Source organism: Chelonoidis abingdonii, chromosome 5, assembly GCF_003597395.2.
Source record: "Chelonoidis abingdonii isolate Lonesome George chromosome 5, CheloAbing_2.0, whole genome shotgun sequence".
Taxonomy (NCBI): domain Eukaryota; kingdom Metazoa; phylum Chordata; order Testudines; family Testudinidae; genus Chelonoidis; species Chelonoidis abingdonii.
The window spans coordinates 1,770,741-1,789,463 of NC_133773.1; the positions used below are offsets into that span (position 1 = coordinate 1,770,741).

The window sequence follows — 18,723 nt, forward strand, 5'->3', positions numbered from 1 at the left end:
GAAACTGGAAATGGATATTCCACACTTAAGCGAACTTAAACACAAATAACTTTACAATAATACAGTTTGGACCATTTACTTTCAAAGACCAAAACATTTCCTAAAGAATGGGATGACAAATAGTGAAGTCCACACACCAACATCAAATATTAAATACTAGGAGCCCAATTGTCCACTGCCCTGCATACTGCACAAAGTAAAATGCTACCAATTTTGAATGACCATTTTATACCCACTTTACACAGGTGTGAATGATAGTAGAGTGTCCAAGACAGTGCAGAATCAGTCTCAAGGACACTAAAGGTAAGAAGAAAAGCAGGTATCTGGGGCAGCTCAAGCAACAATGCTTGTCATGAAGCTGCAAGACTACAATGGATTTATGATGAAAAAGTAATGGGAGGTATTTCATCTTGCAACTGATAAAACACCAAACATTAAATTGACAGGATTCCAGAAAGAGAAAATTAACTGATCCAACACAAAACGAACTAGTCAGTAATAATCATATCTAACCAGTTAGAGATTCTTCAAAAGAAAACACCTGCTTTATTACAGACTGATCTAGGAGCACCATCTACACTGAAGTTTGTCAGACATGTCCCCATAAGACAACCCTGGCTTTAGTTGTTTATAACTTCGCTAAACTTTAATTATTTAGGCTGATATTTCCTATGTCAGGCTTCTGCCTTAGTCTTAATTTTTGGGTGAAAGTTTCAACAAAAGTAGTTTGTCTGTATCAAAAGAATGAGATTGAAAAAAAGATGTTGTTTTGCACGTTAAAGCCGTATACCTGTTCTGTTGAAAAGCTCTAGTACTTTCATGCTTTAGGACAAGGACCTGAAATGTGGCAGGGGGCGTGGGTCCTGGTGTCAGAGATGTGCCTCTTGCTGTTCTGGGCAGGAAACTCAAAATTTGGCCACATTATGAGCTTTTGAATCATCTTAGCACATGCTCAGAAGAAACTTGTTAGCGTTTCTCTGCAACTGCTGATCGTGGTGGCACCAGGCAGAAAAAATAAGGAAAGGGAGACAGTCTGCACTGTCAATGCTCTCCCCACTAGGCCCAGGTATCATGGAGGAAAAAGCAACTTGTCTCAGATGCACAAGAGACCAGACTGGACTTAGGGAAGGGAGTAGATTGGTACAAGAAGCCGGGAAAGGGTACTGAGACTGGGAGCTGGAGGGGAGAAGCAGAGGGTAGAATACTAAGAAGCGGGGGCAAGGGGAGATCAGATGAGGCGGTTGGGGGCAGGGGACTAGAACTCACTAGGCAGGAAGACTGAAACAAAGGAGCTGAGGCGGGAGGGGGGGGGGATTGGAAAGGGGCCAGAGGGGATACGCAACCAAAACCCCAAAGAGAGTGACTGGTAGTCAGCGTTTGGGAATGGGAGGCGCGGGGAAGCAAGTAAATCTAACAGGGAGTCTGCTGTGAGAGAAAAGGGCTAGCTGCGAAAGGAGACTGGGGCTGCGTCTACACTGTCACCTTCAGTGAAAAAACACTCCCGAGCAACAAAAGTTTAAGCGCTGAAAAGCGCCAGTATAGACAGCTGCACTGCCAGCGATAAAGCTACTACTGCTAGTTCAGGGTGGTTATCTTTTTCGTTTGTTTTTAATCACTGGGAGAGCTCTCCCCTGGCGATAAAGCGTGTCTACATTGCTCACGTCACCACGCTGCCACAGCCGTGCTGTAACGTGGGCAGTGTAGACATACTCCAAAAGTGTGATGAGAGGAGTCATCAGGGGTAGGGTGGGGTGGGTGTATGGAGATTAGGCCTGACTAGATTGAGAGACTAGAACAGAGACAGGCTGGAGGTGACAAATGCAGAAGGGTCTGTGACCACTGGAGTATACTCCCTATTCTCGCCTCTAGAACCTGAAATGGAATACAAAGTTTGAGTCTGTTCTGTTGCCAGCAGACATCTGTGAAACCCACTGGCAAAATGCTTCTCATTGCCCTCTGGTGCCTTAATCATGAGACCATCCTCCTGCAGTCTTCTACTTCATTCATCACACACCTTCAATTTCAGCAACACAAAGCAGGGGTCCTACAGACAATTGCCTCTTTTACTACACAACCCTGATCCATTCCCAGAGCAGGTCCCATCCTGTGCACTGTGTGAGGAAGGGGCCCTGTGAGGAATAAATTAGTATGCAATGACATAATTAAAGACTGCATCATAATGCAGAATAACTGCTGAGCAAAAATCCCATTTTGTAGCTCCACAATACAGAAATATCACTAGACAGTATCCTCTTCCAAATTTATATTTAATTCAAACATTTTTTAAAGTCTGGCAGTCAAACTACAACACGTATAAACAATACCATTACCTAGCCATTAGACCTTTTCGACAAACTTTTATAAAACCAGTACAGAACAGTTTTCTTTTAATTGATCCTTGATATAAAATATGTGGAAATCAAAATCCTGTAAACTTAACTATCCAAAAGCTTAACATGGAATTCAACTGCATTCACGACCATTATGATCCTTAACCTATATAGATTCCTGGCCTTCACTGATGCCTCACATTTCTTCACATGACACATAAGAAGTTTGTTTTAATTATATTTGTTACAACAGCAATCAGTACAACAGACAGTTAACAGAAAGGTCAGATTCCTTTCCCCCCTCAACAAATGAGTTACAAGGTTACACAGAGCATGGATTACAACTGCTGTAAATGCTTCAGGTTACTCCCAACTTGATATAGCAGGATGAACAATGACAGTAAGGCCACGTCTACACTAGCACTTTTGTCAGCAAAACTTGTCACTCGGGGTGAGAAAACACACACTCCTGAGCAACATAACTTCTGTCAGTATAAGAACTCGTGTGCACAATGCTAAGTCAGCGGGAGATGCTCTCTCACTTACATAGCTACCACTGCTTATTATGCCAACAGGAGAACTCTTTCCCATCAGCATAACATGGCTATAAGAGCACTCTTACAGTGGTACAGCTGTGCTCCTATAAGCCTGTAAGTGTAGACATGGCCTAACCACTTGGTCTAATGCCGCTTGGCATGGTTATTTTCAAAACTACTGAACCTGACCATTTTGCTGTCAAAAATTTGTCCTTCCTTTAACAAATATTGAGTCAATAGTTTCACATTTAAATATAAAGCATTCTTACCTTTCCAAATCTTCCCTGGCAAGATACAATGAAAGCTTTCCTCCAAAGGCAGGGATTCTGCAACCTCCCCAGATAGCCTGTTCCAGTGCTTAACTATCCTTATAGTTAAAAAGTTTTTCCTTATATCTAACCTAAATCTTCCATGCTGCAAATTAAGCCGATTTCTTCTCGTCCTACACTTGGTGGACCTACAACTGATCAGAGCCCTCTTTGTTAACAGCCTTTTCCATATTTGACAACTGTTACCATGCCACTTGACCCCCAAAGTCTTCTCTTATCCAGGCTAAGCAAGCCCAATTCTTTCAGCCTTTCCCCATAGGTCATGTGTTCAAAGCCTTTCTTCACAGGCACACTCTGCTGGACTCTCTCCAATTTGTTCACATCTTAGAGAGTGGAGCCCAAAACTGGGACACCATACTCCAGTTGAGACCTCACCAGTACTAAGTATAGCAGAACAATTACCTTCCATGTCTTACATATAACACATCCATTAATAAATCCCAAAATATTTGCCTTTTTCACCACAACATCACTGTTAACTACAGGAGCTCAATCTATTCAGTTTAGTAGAGAGAAATTTAAAGAGTGACTTGTCACATTTTGTAAGTCTGTACACGGGGAACATAAATTTGATAATGGGCTCTTCAATTTAGCAGACAAAGGTATAATAAGCTCAAATGGCTGGAAATTGAAGGTAGGTAAATTCAGACTGAAAGCAAGATACACATTTTTAACAGTGAGAGTAATTAACCATTAGAACTTACCAAAAGTTGTGGTGAATTCGCCATCACTGGGAATTTTTAAATTAAGATAGGATTTTTCTTCTAAAATATATGCCCTAGTTCAAATAGGAATTAATTGAGGGAAGTTCTATTGCCTGTGTTACACAGGAGATCAAACTAGATGTTCACAGTGGTCCCCTCTGGCTTTATAATCTATCAATCACATTTACAGATAACAGGTTGAGATTTTACAAGAAACTAAAATCACTTTACAGCCTAGTGACTATTTTAGATCTCTCACGCAAACTAGAATTGGTGTCTTCTCCCCTACCCACCAGTGCAATATGGTGACTCAGGGAAACAGCACTGTCAAAAGGCAAGCTAGCCTTCTAGCTGTGAAGGTGACATTTTTGCCAAATGTATTTTGAATCACAGTATAAAATTACTCTACTGCTTTTCTCTAGAAAATTATACCTACAACGTATGCTGTATTTTGTTAACCCAGCACCTGGTAGCACATAAATCTAGGTGCTAGCTCTGAGCATCACATATTCCCAAACTATATGTAACTGAAGATTTAAAAGCTCATTTCTCTCAGCATTTTGAAAGCATCCAAACAATACACTGCAGTTCAAAGGGAATTCACTTTTTGATGTAGACTAAACGTATTTTACTTCAACTATTTGTATACTAAAACTATTGAAATTTTCATACTTTTTTGTTCCAAGTAGGACAATTCCTTGCCTGAAATTCACTGTTTTGGGTCTCAGCTACACTAATTCCTATTTGATAGGTTACCAAGCATTAAAGTAAAACTGGCCTGTGGAGAAGAAAGTGAGAATTTAGCCCATTAAAGATTGGGGTGGGGAAACAGCTCTCACTGATCAGCACCTGCCTTATTAGTTTACAGAAAAAAAGATTAATCTGAACTGGTAGTAACTTTGACATCAAATACTGCTTAGAGAAAGCATGAACTGATGTCAAATAGCAAGTCTGCCAAGAAAGTTGGAATCCTAGAGAAGAGAACTCCAACCCATCAGTCCCTGTTACAGAAGACAGGAAAAGGCATCTAAAAAGATCTTTCGTTTTGGTTTTTGCATAAGACTCAGACATTTTATCTCTATATATCATTTTCTTTAACTTTGGTCCTTCTCAGGACCACAGGTTGTCTACAGATAAGTATTCAGCATATTCTCCACTATGTGATGATGAATGCAAGAGCTAGTCAGGTTATCATCCATGACTTGTTCACAGGTGAGCTCCTACCTTTGCAAGTACAATTGAGTCCTGGCTGGATGACCTAACGGGAGCGGGAAAGAATCCGCTTATTGTCCTTCATGTGAGAACAAAAGATACGGCTAGATTCTCGCTGGAACATATCAAGGGAGACTATGCCAGACTGGGGAAGATGCTTAAGGAAACCAAGGCTCAGGTGATCTTCAGTGGGATTCTGCCTGTTCCTAGAGAAGGGTAACAAAGGTGTGACAAGATTATGGCAATCAACAGATGGCTCAGGCAGTGGTGCTAAAAGGAGGGCTTTGGGATGTATGGCCACTGGGAAGCATTTACAGACAGACGACTGTTCTCTCGGGATGGACTTCACCTGAGTAAGGAGGGAAATAGACTTCTAGGATGGAGACTGGCACAACTGATTAAGAGAGCTTTAAACTAGGAATTTGGGGGAGATGGTTGGGAGATGTCCAGGTAATCTCCACGCCAGAATTTAACATTGAGAGGGAAGAAAACAAAGAAAGGATACAGCCGTGGGAAGGAGAATGGACATAAGGAGGAAGGGTAGCGTAGATACCAGTCTAATAGGTGACACTGGTGGTAGAATGTCTGTGCCTAACCAGGTAAAGAATGTCAATGAAGCCAAATGGCAAAAATTAAGATGTTTGTACACTAATGCAAGGAGCCTAGGTAACAAAATGGAGGAACTAGAGCTACTGGTGCAGGAAGTGAAACCGGATATTATAGGGATTAACAGAAACATGGTGGAATAGTAGTCAAGACTGGAGTACAGGTATTGAAGGCTATGCGCTGTTTAGGAAAGACAGAGATAAAGGCAAAGGTAGTAGAGTAGCATTGTATATCAATGATGAGGTAAACTGTAAAGAAATAAGAAGTGATGGAATGGATAAGATGGAGTCTATCTGGGCAAAAATCACACTGGGAAAGAAAGCTACTAGAGCTTCCCCTGAGACACTGCTTGGGGTGTGTTACAGACTGCCGGGATCCGATTTGGATATGGATAGAGACTCTTTAAATAGGTTTTTAATGAAGTAAACACTAATGGGAAATGTGTGATCATGGCAGACTAACTTCCCAGATACAGACTGGAGAACAAGTGCTAGTAATAATAATAGGGGTCAGATTTTCCTGGATGCAATAGCTGATGGATTCCTTCACCAGGTAGTTCAAGAACCAACAAGAGGGGATCCCATTTTAGATTTGGTTTTGGTGAGTAGTGAGGACCTCATAGAAGAAATGATTGTAGGGGACAACCTTGGTTCGAGTGATTTAGATGGAAGGATAAACAAAAATAGATCTGAGACTAGGGTTTTTTTATTTCAAAAGGGCTAACTTTAAAGAATTAAGGAAATTAGTTAGGGAAGTGGACTGACTGAAGAACCTGTGGATCTCAAGGCCTGGAATTACTTCAAGTCCAAGTTGCAGAAACTATCAGAAGCTGCATCCCAAGAAAGGGGGAAAAAATCATAGGCAGGAGTTGTAGACCAAGCTGGATGAGCAAGCATCTCAGAGAAGTGATTAAGAAAAAGCAGAAAAAAAGTCTACAAGGAGAGGAAAATGGGAGAGATTAGCAAGGAAAGCTACCTTATTGAGGTCAGAACATGTAGGGATAAAGTGAGAGAGGCTAAAAGCCATGTAGAGTTGGACCTTGCAAAAGGAATTAAAACCAATAGTAAAAGGTTCTATAGCCATATAAATAAGAAGAAAAAAGAAAGAAGAAGTGGGACCGCTAAACACTGAGGATGGAGTGGAGGTTAAGGATAATCTAGGCATGGCCCAATATCTAAACAAATACTTTGCCTCAGTCTTTAATGAGGCTAATGAGGAGCTTAGGGATAATGGTAGGATGACAAATGGGAATGAGGATATGGAGGTAGATATTACCACATCCGAGGTAGAAGCCAAACTCAAACAGCTTAATGGGACTAAATCGGAGGGCCCAGATAATCTTCATCCAAGAATATTAAAGGAACTGGCACATGAAATTGCAAGCCCATTAGCAAGAATTTTTAATGAATCAGTAAACTCAGGGTTGTACCGTACGACTGGAGAATTGCTAACATAGTTCCTATTTTTAAGAAAGGGAAAAAAAGTGATCCAAGTAACTACAGGCCTGTTGTTAGTTTGACATCTGTAGTATGCAAGGTCTTGGAAAATTTTTGAAGGAGAAAGTAGTTTTAAGGACATTGAGGTCAATGGTAATTGGGACAAAAATACAACATGGTTTTACAAAAGGTAGATCGTGCCAAACCAACCTGATCTCCTTCTTTGAGAAGGTAACAGATTTTTTAGACAAAGGAAATGCAGTGGATCTAATTTACTCTTCCCAAAATTTCAGTAAGGCATTTGATACGGTTCCACATGGGGATTATTAGTTTAAATTGGAAAAAGATGGGGATCAATATGAAAATTGAAAGGTGGATAAGGAACTGGTTAAAGGGAGACTACAACGGGTTACTGAAAGGTGAACTGTCAGGCTGGAAGGAGGTAAAACTAGTGGAGTTCCTCAGGGATTCTGTTTTGGGACCAATCTTATTTAATCTTTTTTTATTACTGAACCTTGGCACAAAAAGTGGGAATGTGCTAATAAAGTTTGCGGATGACACAAAGCTGGGAGGTATTGCAACACAGAGAAGGACCTTTGGGATATCATACAGGAAGATCTGGATGACCTTGTAAAACTGGATTAAAGTAATAGGATAGGATGAAATTCAATAGTGAAAAGTGCAAGGTCATGCATTTAGGGAATTAGAATTTTTAAGTTAAACTTGGGGGACCATCAGTTGGAAGTTGTCATAAGTAGAAGGTAAGGGTTAATTTTTTCTTTACCTGTAAGGGTTGGATCACAGGATGAATCAAGCACCTGACCAGAGGACCAATCAGAAACGTTGGATTTTTTTTTTAAAGTCTGGGAGGGAAAGTAATCAGGGGGTCTTTTGTTTTCTCCGGCTATGGATTGAAACAGCTTTTCTGCTAACTCCAATCTTCTTTCTTCAATATTCTACTATCAGTGTGTGAGTACAAAGGAAACCAAGCAATAGGCTGTTCCCTGTTATGTGTGGTTGTATTTACAGGTGTAATTGCTGGACTGGTTTAAATTGGCTATTTTTTGAATCAGACTGGCCTGGTATTCCTAATTCTTATAAGCAAGAGAAAAATTGACATCTTAAATGCAGTGGGTTATATTTTTCTGTATTTCTTTTTTTTATAAAGTTTTCTTTTAAAAACCTGGTTGAGGTTTTTGTTTTTTTCTGGTGAGGCTACAGGAAAGGGGGGGTGGAAAATCTCTTTATGTTAGCTTTACTAGGTTTGAATGCATCGCCTCAGGGGATGGGGTGATTTCCCTCTTTGTTTTGCCTTCAAGGAGTTAAGTACTGCATCGCCCAGGCTCACCCAGGGAGGGAAGCTGGGGAGCATATATGAAAGGAGACAAGGGGGAGGAGCTTGTTTTCCCATTTGAGATAGGGAGACCCAGGGGTTCTGGGTCTTGGGGGTCCCCCAGGGAACTGTTGGGGTGGAGGGGTGACCAGGAGCCCTAAAATCCTGGTTTTGGCAGCGAGATCAGAGCCAAGCTGGGTATAAGCTTGGGGAGAGTTTCATGTTAAGCCCCCAAATTTTGGATGCTAAGGTCCAGATTTGGGACAGAGGATGACACAAAGCTGGGAGGTATTGCTAAACAGAGAAGGACCGGGATATCATCATACAGGAAGATCTGGATGACTTGTAAACTGGAGTAATAGTAATAGGATGAAATTTAATAGTGAAAGTGCAGTCATGCATTTTAGGGATTAATAATAAGAATTTGGTTATAAATTGGGGACACATCAGTTGGAAGTAACAGAGGAGAGAAGGACCTTGGAGTATTGGTTGATCACAGGATGACTATGAGCCGCCAATGTGATATGGGCCTGTTAAAAAAGCTAATGCGGTTTTGGGATGCATCAGGTGAGGTATTTCCAGTAAAGATAAGGAGGTGTTAGTACCGTTATACAAGGCACTGGTGAGACCTCATCTGGAATACTGTGTGCAGTTCTGGTCTCCCATGTTTAAGAAGGATGAATTCAAACTGGAACAGGTACAGAGAAGGGCTACTAGGATGATCCGAGGAATGGAAAACCTGTCTTATGAAAGGAGACTCAAAGAGCTTGGCTTGTTTAGCCTAACCAAAAGAAGGCTGAGGGGAGATATGATTGCTCTTATAAATATATCAGAGGGATAATATCAGGGAGGGAGAGGAATTATTTAAGCTTAGTACCAATGTGGACACAAGAACAAATGGATATAAACTGGACACTAGGAAGTTTAGACTTGAAATTAGATGAAGGTTTCTAACCATTAGAGGAGTGAAGTTCTGGAACAGCCTTCCAAGGGGAGTAGTGGGGGCAAAAGACATATCTGGCTTCAAGACTAAGCTTGATAAGTTTATGGAGGGGATGGTATGATGGGATAGCCTAATTTTGGCAATTAATGATCTTTGATTATTAGCAGGTAAATATGCCCAATGGTCTGTGATGGGATGTTAGATGGGGTGGATCTGAGTTACTACAGAGATTCTTTCCTGGGTGCTGGCTGGTGAGTCTTGCCCACATGCTCAGGGTTTAACTGATCGCCATATTTGGGGTCGGGAAGGAATTTTCCTCCAGGGAAGATTGGCAGAGGCCCTGGAGGGTTTTTCGCCTTCCTCTGCAGCATGGGGCACGGGTCACTTGCTGGAGGATTCTCTGCACCTTGAGGTCTTTAAACCACGATTTGAGGACTTCAATAACTCAGACATAGGTTAGGGGTTGTTACAGGAGTGGGTGGGTGAGATTCTGTGGCCTGCATTGTGCAGGAGGCCAGACTAGATGATCATTGGTCCTTCTGACCTTAAAAAAGTCTTATGACTTATGACACTTATGTCTGACTTGTTTTTTTTGGAAGGGAGGGCCAAGTTCAGTATTGCTTAGGGACACAAAAGCCCCCTAGTCCATTTATTTCTATAACATTAATAACCGCTTTTGAGAGTCATAGTCCCTGATAACCCAACTAACGTCGTTTTAATAGCCTGCTATGAAGAGATTCAATGCCCAGAGTTATCAAAATGCCATATTACCAAAATGTAAAATACATTTAGAGCTTTTAACTTAGCTTGTTTTACTGTATAAAGAGCATGCAAGGCAGAAAGATGTAGTCAGGGCACCAAAAAGAGGAACTAGAATTGGATAAAGGGGAACCAGGAGATCTGTTAAGTTTTAACAGCTGACCCTGCTGTCGAGACTACAGAAAAAGTGTGAAAACGGTCAAACCACAGACTTGACTGGCAAGACTATAACAGGAAAATAGGAAAATGTGTGAGAGTTGCTTGCTAAATAGCAAATATGTATGCCATAGGGTAAATATTAGTCATGTTTTTGCAGCGCGTTAGCAATTTGAATTCCAAAATAAGGCTGCATCTATGTGTGACGTTTTGCGGTTTTAACCTTTATAAGCTCAGTAACATTTGTAACAGGCAGGTCAGGGGCCTAACCCTTGCAGGGGGACACGCTGGCCCTCCGCCTGTGCACAGGTGTATATTCAATAAGGTGCCTCAGGCTTGTCTGATCAAATGCCGGAAGAGGTGGTCTGAGTTTTTCCCCGACAGAAATGAAGTTAATTGAGTTGAAATGATCATGGCATTTGTACATAGCCTAAGGACCAGTGTCAATACAAAAACTGCCATAACTCAGAGAGTTCTTACATAAGCATATGATCAGAAGGAATTCAAATTGTTTGTTATCAGTGCCAAGTAATGACCTCGTGCAGTAATTCAACCACTGGAACAATTTCCACTAGTAGATTTTTCTAATCTGGACATTAATTTTTGAAAATGTCAAGACTAGATGTTCATAAACATATATGCTAAACAAATTATTTTGGTGATACTGCTAAATCTAGGCTTGGATGTTTAACAGTAAATCATACTTGTATGATCCACCAGGGTTCCTCCTGGCCCAAGACTCTGTAAATAATGCAGAACAGAGAATTTTCACCTAGTAATTCCTGCATCTAGCCGACAGAGCAGATGTGATTGAAGGCAAAGAGGAACATCAACCTGAATCGAAGGATTGTAAAAGGAATTTTCTGAGTGGCTCTCTCCTCTGAGAATGCCTGTTCAATCGTTGTCTCCATGGTGAGAGGATAGGCTGCAAGATTCATCACTCGTGCTCACCACTTTCCTGTCAGGTGAAGGTACATGTAATGCCAGAACCGGGAGTGGTTGCAGGGTGCAACTGCCTGCTTTTACAATAAGTGTGTTGCCTAAGCTATGCTTCTTGAGTGAACCAGTCAGCAGGCTTGGGCAACACCATAGACAATCATAGATGACTAGGATTGGAAGAGACCTCAGGAGGTCATTCTAGTCCAATCCCTGCTCAAAGCTTGGAGCCAAGACCAACTAAATCATCCAGTTAGGCTTTGTCAAGCCTGACCTTAAAAACATCTAAAGGATGGACAGTCCAACACCTCCCTAGGTAACCCATTCCAGGCTGTCACCACCTTCCTACTTGAAAAAGTTTTTTCCTAATATTCCCCAGATCTCTCCCATTGCAACTGAGACCATTGCAACCTTGTTCTGTCATCTGCCTACCACTGGAGAGAACAGTCTAGATCCATCCTTTTGGAACCCCCCTTCAGGTAGCTGAAGCAGCTATCAAATCCCCCTCACTCTTCTTCTCTGCAGACTAAATAAGCCCAGAGCTTCCCTCAGCCTCTCCTCATAAGTCATGTGCTCCAGCCCCCTAATCATTTTTGTTGCCCTCCGCTGGACTCTCTCCAATTTTTCCACATCCTTCTTGTAGTGGGGCCCAAAACTGGACACAGTACTCCAGATGTGGCCCTCATCAGTGTTCAAATAGAGGGAAAATCACTTCCTCGATCTGCTGGCAATGGCTCCTACTAATACAGCCCAATATGCCATTAGCCTTCTTGGCAACAAGGGCACACTGTTGACTCATACCCAGCTTCTCGTCCACTGTAATCCCCAGATCTTTTTCTGCAGAACTGCTGCTTAGCCAGTGGTCCCCAGCCTGTAGCAGTACATGGAATTCTTCTGTCCTAAATGCAGGACTCTGCACTTGTCCTTGTTGAACCTCAGATTTCTTTTGGCCCAGTCCTTATAATTTGTCTAGGTCACTCTGGACCTGATCCCTACCTTCCAGTGTATCTACCTCTTCCCTCAGTTTAGTGTCATCTGTGAACTTGCTGAGGCTGCAATTTATCCCATCATCCAGATCGTTAATGAAGATGTTGAACAAAACCAGCACCATGGGCACTCCACTTGATACCGGCTGCCAACTACACACAGAGCCGTTAAGCCTGATAATCTAGCCAGCTTTCTATCCACCTTTTAGTCCCTTCATCTAGCCTATACGTCTTTAACTTGCTGGCAAGAATACTGTGGGAGACTGTATCAAAAGCTTTGCTAAAGTCAAGGTCCACCGCTTTCCCCATATCCACAGAGCCAGTTATCTCATCATAGAAGGCAGTCAGGTTGGTCAGGCATGACATGCCGTTGGTGAATCCTTGTTCACTGTTCCTGATCACTTTCCTCTCCTCCAAGTGCTTCAAAATGGATTCCTTGAGAACCTGCTCCATGATTTTTCCAGGGACTGAGGTGAGGCTGACCCACCTGTAGTTCCCCAAATTCTCCATTTTAAAAAAATAAAATACAAGAAATGGACACTATATTTGCCTTTTTCCAATCATCCAGGACCTCCCCTGATCACCACGAATTTTCAAAGGTAATAGCCAATGGTTCTGCAATCATATCAGTCAACTCTCTCAGTACCCTCAGATGTACTTCATCCAGCCCCATGGACTTTTGCATGTCTAGCTTTTCTAAATAGCCCTTAGCCTGCTCTTTCACCACTGAGGGCTGGTCACCCCCTCCCCATGCTCTGATGCCCAATGCAGCAGTCTGGAAGCTGACCTCGTCTGTGAAGACCAAGGAAAAAAAGCATTGAGTATGTCAGCTTTTTTCACATCATCATCTGTCAGTAGGTTCCCTCCCCCATTCAGTAAGGGTCCCAAACTTTCCTTGACCTTCCTCTTGTTGCTAACATACCCAGAGAAATCCTTCTTGTTACCCTTCACATCCCTTGCTAGCTGCAACTCCAATTGTGGTTTGGCCTTCCTGAATATATCCCTGCATGCTTGAGCAATACTTTTATACTCTTCCTTCTTGTAAACTTAATTTTTGTGTTTAAGCTCACCAGAGATTTCTCTGTTAAGCCAAGATGGTAGCCTGCCATATTTGCTATTCTTTCCTCACATTAGGATGTTTGTTTTGTTCCTGTGGCCTCAAAAAGGCTTCTTTAAAATACAGCCAGCTCTCCTGGACTCCTTTCCCCTTCATATTAGCCTCCCAGGGATCCTGCACATCAGTTCCCCGAGGGAGAGTTTTATTACATTAAAACAAAATTACAAAAGGAGCTTGGATTGGAGAGCTATTTCTGTTCTATATGCTTCTCTAACATGGGGGTGGGGAGGTGGAATGGGGGTTGTGAATTTTGAAGGTATGAGTGGCCATTTTACCCCTCCCAGAAGACAGCTAGAAATTCTGATTTACAGCATTATCTAGACAGAGATTTACAGCTCAAGAGTAAAGAGAAATACTATACATACCCCGATGTTAAATTATATTAAGGACATCTGCCCCATAGCCCATAGAACTAGCTTAGCGTATATTTTACTCAGCAGTAATGCAAGGAACCTATAGGTCTGTATTCTGTAAGACACTGGCTTAAGCAAGTTAGCATAAGTAAAAGTTCATAAGCCGAATATTTTTGGTAAAAAAGGTGACACATCAAAGAGCGGGGGTCATCTTATAATTTGATGATTTTAAACTCTATGGAATCATTGAATAGCTAATACATGGATCGGCAACCTTTGGCCCCCGGCCCGCCAGGATAAGCACCCTGGCAGGCCAGGGTAAATACTCTGGTGGGCGGGGCCCAGGTGGTTTGTTTAGCTGCCGCGTCCGCAGGTTCAGCCGATCACAGCTCGCACTGACTGCGGTTTGCCGCTTCAGGCCAGCGGGGGCGGCGCGAAGCAGCGGCCAGCACATCCCTCAGCCCACGCCACTTCCCGCCACCCCCATTGGCCTGGAGCGGCAAATCGCAGCCATTGGAGCCGCAATCAGCTGACCCTGTGGACGCGGCAGCTAAACAAACCGCCTGGGCCCCGCCCACCAGAGTATTTACCCTGGCGGACTGCATGCCAAAGGTTGCCAATCTCTGACCGAATACATTGTCGTTTTGTTCACCTGGAGCATCTACAGGCATGGTGCTCCCTGCACACCACTGCCCACAGCTCCCATTGGCCAGGAGCCAAAGTTTTCCAACCCCTGAAATATAGGGTCAGCTTATGAAAGGGTCATACAGTTTTTACTATCCATTTTGGGGGGTCGGCTTATAAACGAACGGGCTAATGAATGAGTATATACGGTAGGCCTTTGACCCTCAGCATAGATCAAATGGCCCAACAGTTACCTTAGATTTTGGGGAACTGGGAATAGCTTGCTCAATAGAGGGAGCTGGAACATAATGATGCCAGACAATCACAAGAACACTGAACTGATACTGGGCTTAGATATTTCAGGATAGAATTGCTGGTAGCTTTAATAATAGGTGAGGTACATAACAATGGGCTAAAAAGCATTAATATGTTATTCTATAGGTTAAGTGTACCTGATTATTATGAAGGTGAGGAAATTAGATTTGGACTAGAAGACTGGGCATCAGAATGAACATTCATGATAGTGCCCAGACCCTGTAACAGACCAATCTACCATGTGCACTGGGGGGGGGGTGAGGGGGGCAATGCTAACTTTTCATCCTTCAACTCTGTATTGTTCTACCACCAGCCTTTGGTGTTATGGACCACGAGACTCATTTGGCATGCCAGGCACAGGGCTTGTGTCTCACCACCAGATTCCCAAGGAAGGATGGGATTATGAAGTATATGAGCAGATATAGGGAACGACATCAAAGAGATACCTAATACAGTATTTCTGCTTCTTATTTATGTGGTCTGGAGCTTTCCTGTCTTTACTGATTGTTTTAATAAAAATAGCCACGGCTCGACTTTGCCCTCAGCGAGTGTCTTTGCCACACATCTCAAGGCTCCCTACAAGATACTGAAGTTGTCAGTTTTCATTCTGCAGAGCCTGATTCTGGGACAAGAACTGTATTACCCCAATTGGGAACTGTAACAGGACTGAGACTCACTGGTGTGATATGCTGCTGATTGTCCTGGGAATCAGCTCGTCCAGCACTTGAAGCGCCTTCTGGTAGCCAGTGTCTCACCTGCCCCAGCCCTCCATGCACCTCCCGGATGCTGGTGCCCCTTACCCTGGGGCTCTGACCACCACAATACCCCACATCTGGGTCTCCCCTCCCAGGGAAACCCCCAACCCTCTACACCCACTTTACCTCAGTGGCTACTACCAGTCATCATCTAGCCCCCAGTCACTGCGGCAAACTGCAGTCTGTCATGGCCACTCTCACTGGCACGGAGGTTGGACCAGCTGCCTCTGCCTAACCCTCTTGCACCTCCCAGCCCCAGTACCCGCATAGGCCTTTATCAAGGCCTCAGCCTGTGGAGTTGCCTGACCCAGTCCTCCCTGAGCCCTTATAACAGGGCCAGTTGTGGCCTGCTTGGGAAAGCAGCCACTGCTGGCGCCACACTCCAATCAGCCTAGCCTTCCTCCACCAGAGCAAGGGTAACTGCCCCACTATGGGAATCAATACAATTATTAGCCATTAAAAAGGATCAGACTACAGCTCCCTTGAAAAAAAATAATTCCTTTCCTCTTCTGGTGTAGAGAATGAGCACAGATCCTTTCAGGAACTGAAGTATCTACCTTTCCTAGCAAACAAGAGTCTGAGGCAGATACACAATTAGCTTATATAACCTCACAACAAAGCATTGCCTTAGTTGCTGCAAATAATACAGTGATAAGTTAGAAATGTTTAAAGAGAGTTTCTGCAGGAATGTCCGAGACTAGTTTAAAAGAGGATTTTTGTATTATCCCCACACCATCTTTTCAGTTTTCTATATGCTGCAGATTTTTTACACTGAAAGCATATAACATCGTTATCAAAATAGGATGGTGTGGGGAGTAGTCGCAGTCTTAGAGCATAAAATACATTTCAGTAGTTAGTGCTTTTTCCTATGGCCAAAGGGAGTAATTTAAAAGGTTCAGAAGGCTTCTCCAAATGAATATATTTTAGACTATAAAATACATTAATACACTATACCTAGGAATACACAAAGTTTTTTGAAGCCTGTCTTAAAACAGATAGTTAGTCTAAGTGTGTAAGTCAAGTTATTTGTGCCTCAGTTATTGCACAGGTTATCCAAGACAAAGTTTCATCTAAAAAAATCTGTAACTGAAGCCAGAGCTTGTATTTCACAAGGGCTTCAAGTCTGTTCTCTATTGGATAGGGAAACCACAGACGAATGGTGGTCAAGCACATCCTTCCACCCAAACCCTCAAAATTTACTTTGGCTACCACTCCCATTAAACAGCAATTGTATCTTTTTTATCTACCCATCCAATTGACTGTAACCATACTTTCAAGTTAAGCACTTTGCATTTTTTATGTTCCTCCATTTCTTTTCCATCTTCAATGCAGGACTAGAGATTATAAGATCATCACTTTCTCTTTTTAGTTACCTCTCCCTGCAGTGGTTCTCAATCTTTCCAGACTACTGTACCCCCTTCAGGAGTCTGATTTGTCTTGTGTACCCCAAGTTTCACCTTATTTAAAAAACTACTAGCTTACAAAATCAAATATAAAAATACAAAAAAGAGTTATGGCACACTGTTACTGACAAATTGTTTACATCCTCATTTTTACCATATAATTATAAAACAAACTGTAGCCCTCAGGTTGAGAAACACTGATACAGTATATAGAGCAGTATAAATAAGTCATTTATGAACTTTCAGTTTGTACTGATTTCTCTAGTGGTTTTCATGTAGCCTGCTGTAAAACTAGGCAAATATCTAGATGAGATGATGTACCCTCTGGAAGACCTCTGCATATTCCCAGGGCTACACATATCCCTGGTTGAAAACCACTGCCTTACAGTATGTCCAGACTAGAGTTTTTGTTCTTAGGAGTTAAACTGAGTTAGCTAAAACAATTATGAATGTTAGTCTGAACACTACATAAACATCTTTGTCCCAGGACATAACTGTTTCCATAGGCTGCGTCCTAGGGTAAGCTACAGGCACTTGTAGTCTGAACAAATGTCTGTAAATGCTAGACTAGACACTGTACCATTTATCAACAGAGTCCTGTGGCACCTTATAGACTAACAGAGGTATGGAAGCATGAGCTTTCGTGGTGAATACCCACTTCTTCAGACATATTCACCCACAAAAGCTTATGCTCCAATACTTCTGTTAGTCTATAAGGTGCCACAGGACTCTGTCGCTCTTTACATACCCAAACTAACCCGACTACCCCTCTGATACTTCTACCATTTATGTTAGGCAACTCAGGCTAACATGGGCAAAAAACTCCAACCTAGACATAGTACCTCAAACAGAGGGCCACAAGACCTCCAGAGACCCACCATGCTGGCAAGACGACTTTGCTTTGAAAATACTAGAACACAGAAGCGGTCAGTCAGTTACAATGCAAGGTGTCTGATCTCTTACTGAAGAGCAGGGAGGGACAGACTATCAGTCTCTGATACCTCCTTTATTAAATGAAAACATTTCTTTCTGTACAAATTGCCTCCAGTTCTGCTCTTGCAGAGAGCAATAGTGAAAATAAAAAACAGGACAAGGCGAAGATCATCTTTAACTCCCTGCTTGGCCCAGGCAGCAGTGGCACACAGATCTTATCCACCTTTCCAAGGAACAGCCTTTCCAAGGCTATCAGTGGTTCCAGAATGGAACAATTTTTCACTCAGACTTGAACTCTCTTCACATTACAGCATGGGCAATAGGTTTCTGACAGATTTTGAACAGTCATGTTCAGTTGCAGTTCAGAATATTTTAGAGAAATCAAGAAAAGAATCTACTAAATCTGTTACAGCCTACAATGGAAAATGCTTTTGTGGGCAAAGGATAAGTAGATATAACCTGTCTCTGCTCCATTTCAGGCTTTGTTGAAATATTTGTATCTTTAAAGAGTCTCATCTATTCCTTTGATTTAGAGTATATATATCAGTATTCCATCTGGTTTTGAGAAGTCTGTTTAGTCATGAAACAAGTTTTTAACAGGTCTTAATTTATTTCCCGCAGTAAAAACACTAATCCCTAATTTGGGCCTAGATTTAGTACTTCCAAGATTAATGTTCAAACTGATGTCTCCATTGAACAATTTTGTTTTAATTGATAAATAAAATAGCCTCTCTCATTACAATCACATCAGCATGGAGGATAAAAGAATTCAGGCTCTAATGGCTGATCTTCCTGTGATGCTGGCAGATGAGGTGCCAGCTCATGCAAAGATCCCAAGTCTCACTGAACACTGACAAATGGATAGCTGGAAACCAGTCTGGCTCACTTGTGTTAGCATAACTAAAATAGGTATTTGAGTTTAAGAATATGTTTAGACTTCATGGAACGTTTGTAGGC

At 42.3% G+C, this 18,723-nt stretch overlaps 1 protein-coding gene across 1 annotated transcript in view; it reads right to left on the bottom strand.

The window, feature by feature from the left end:
• The window catches only part of LOC116839906 (poly [ADP-ribose] polymerase tankyrase-1), a 325,729-nt gene that overhangs the window by 266,274 nt on the left and 40,732 nt on the right, over positions 1–18,723 (bottom strand).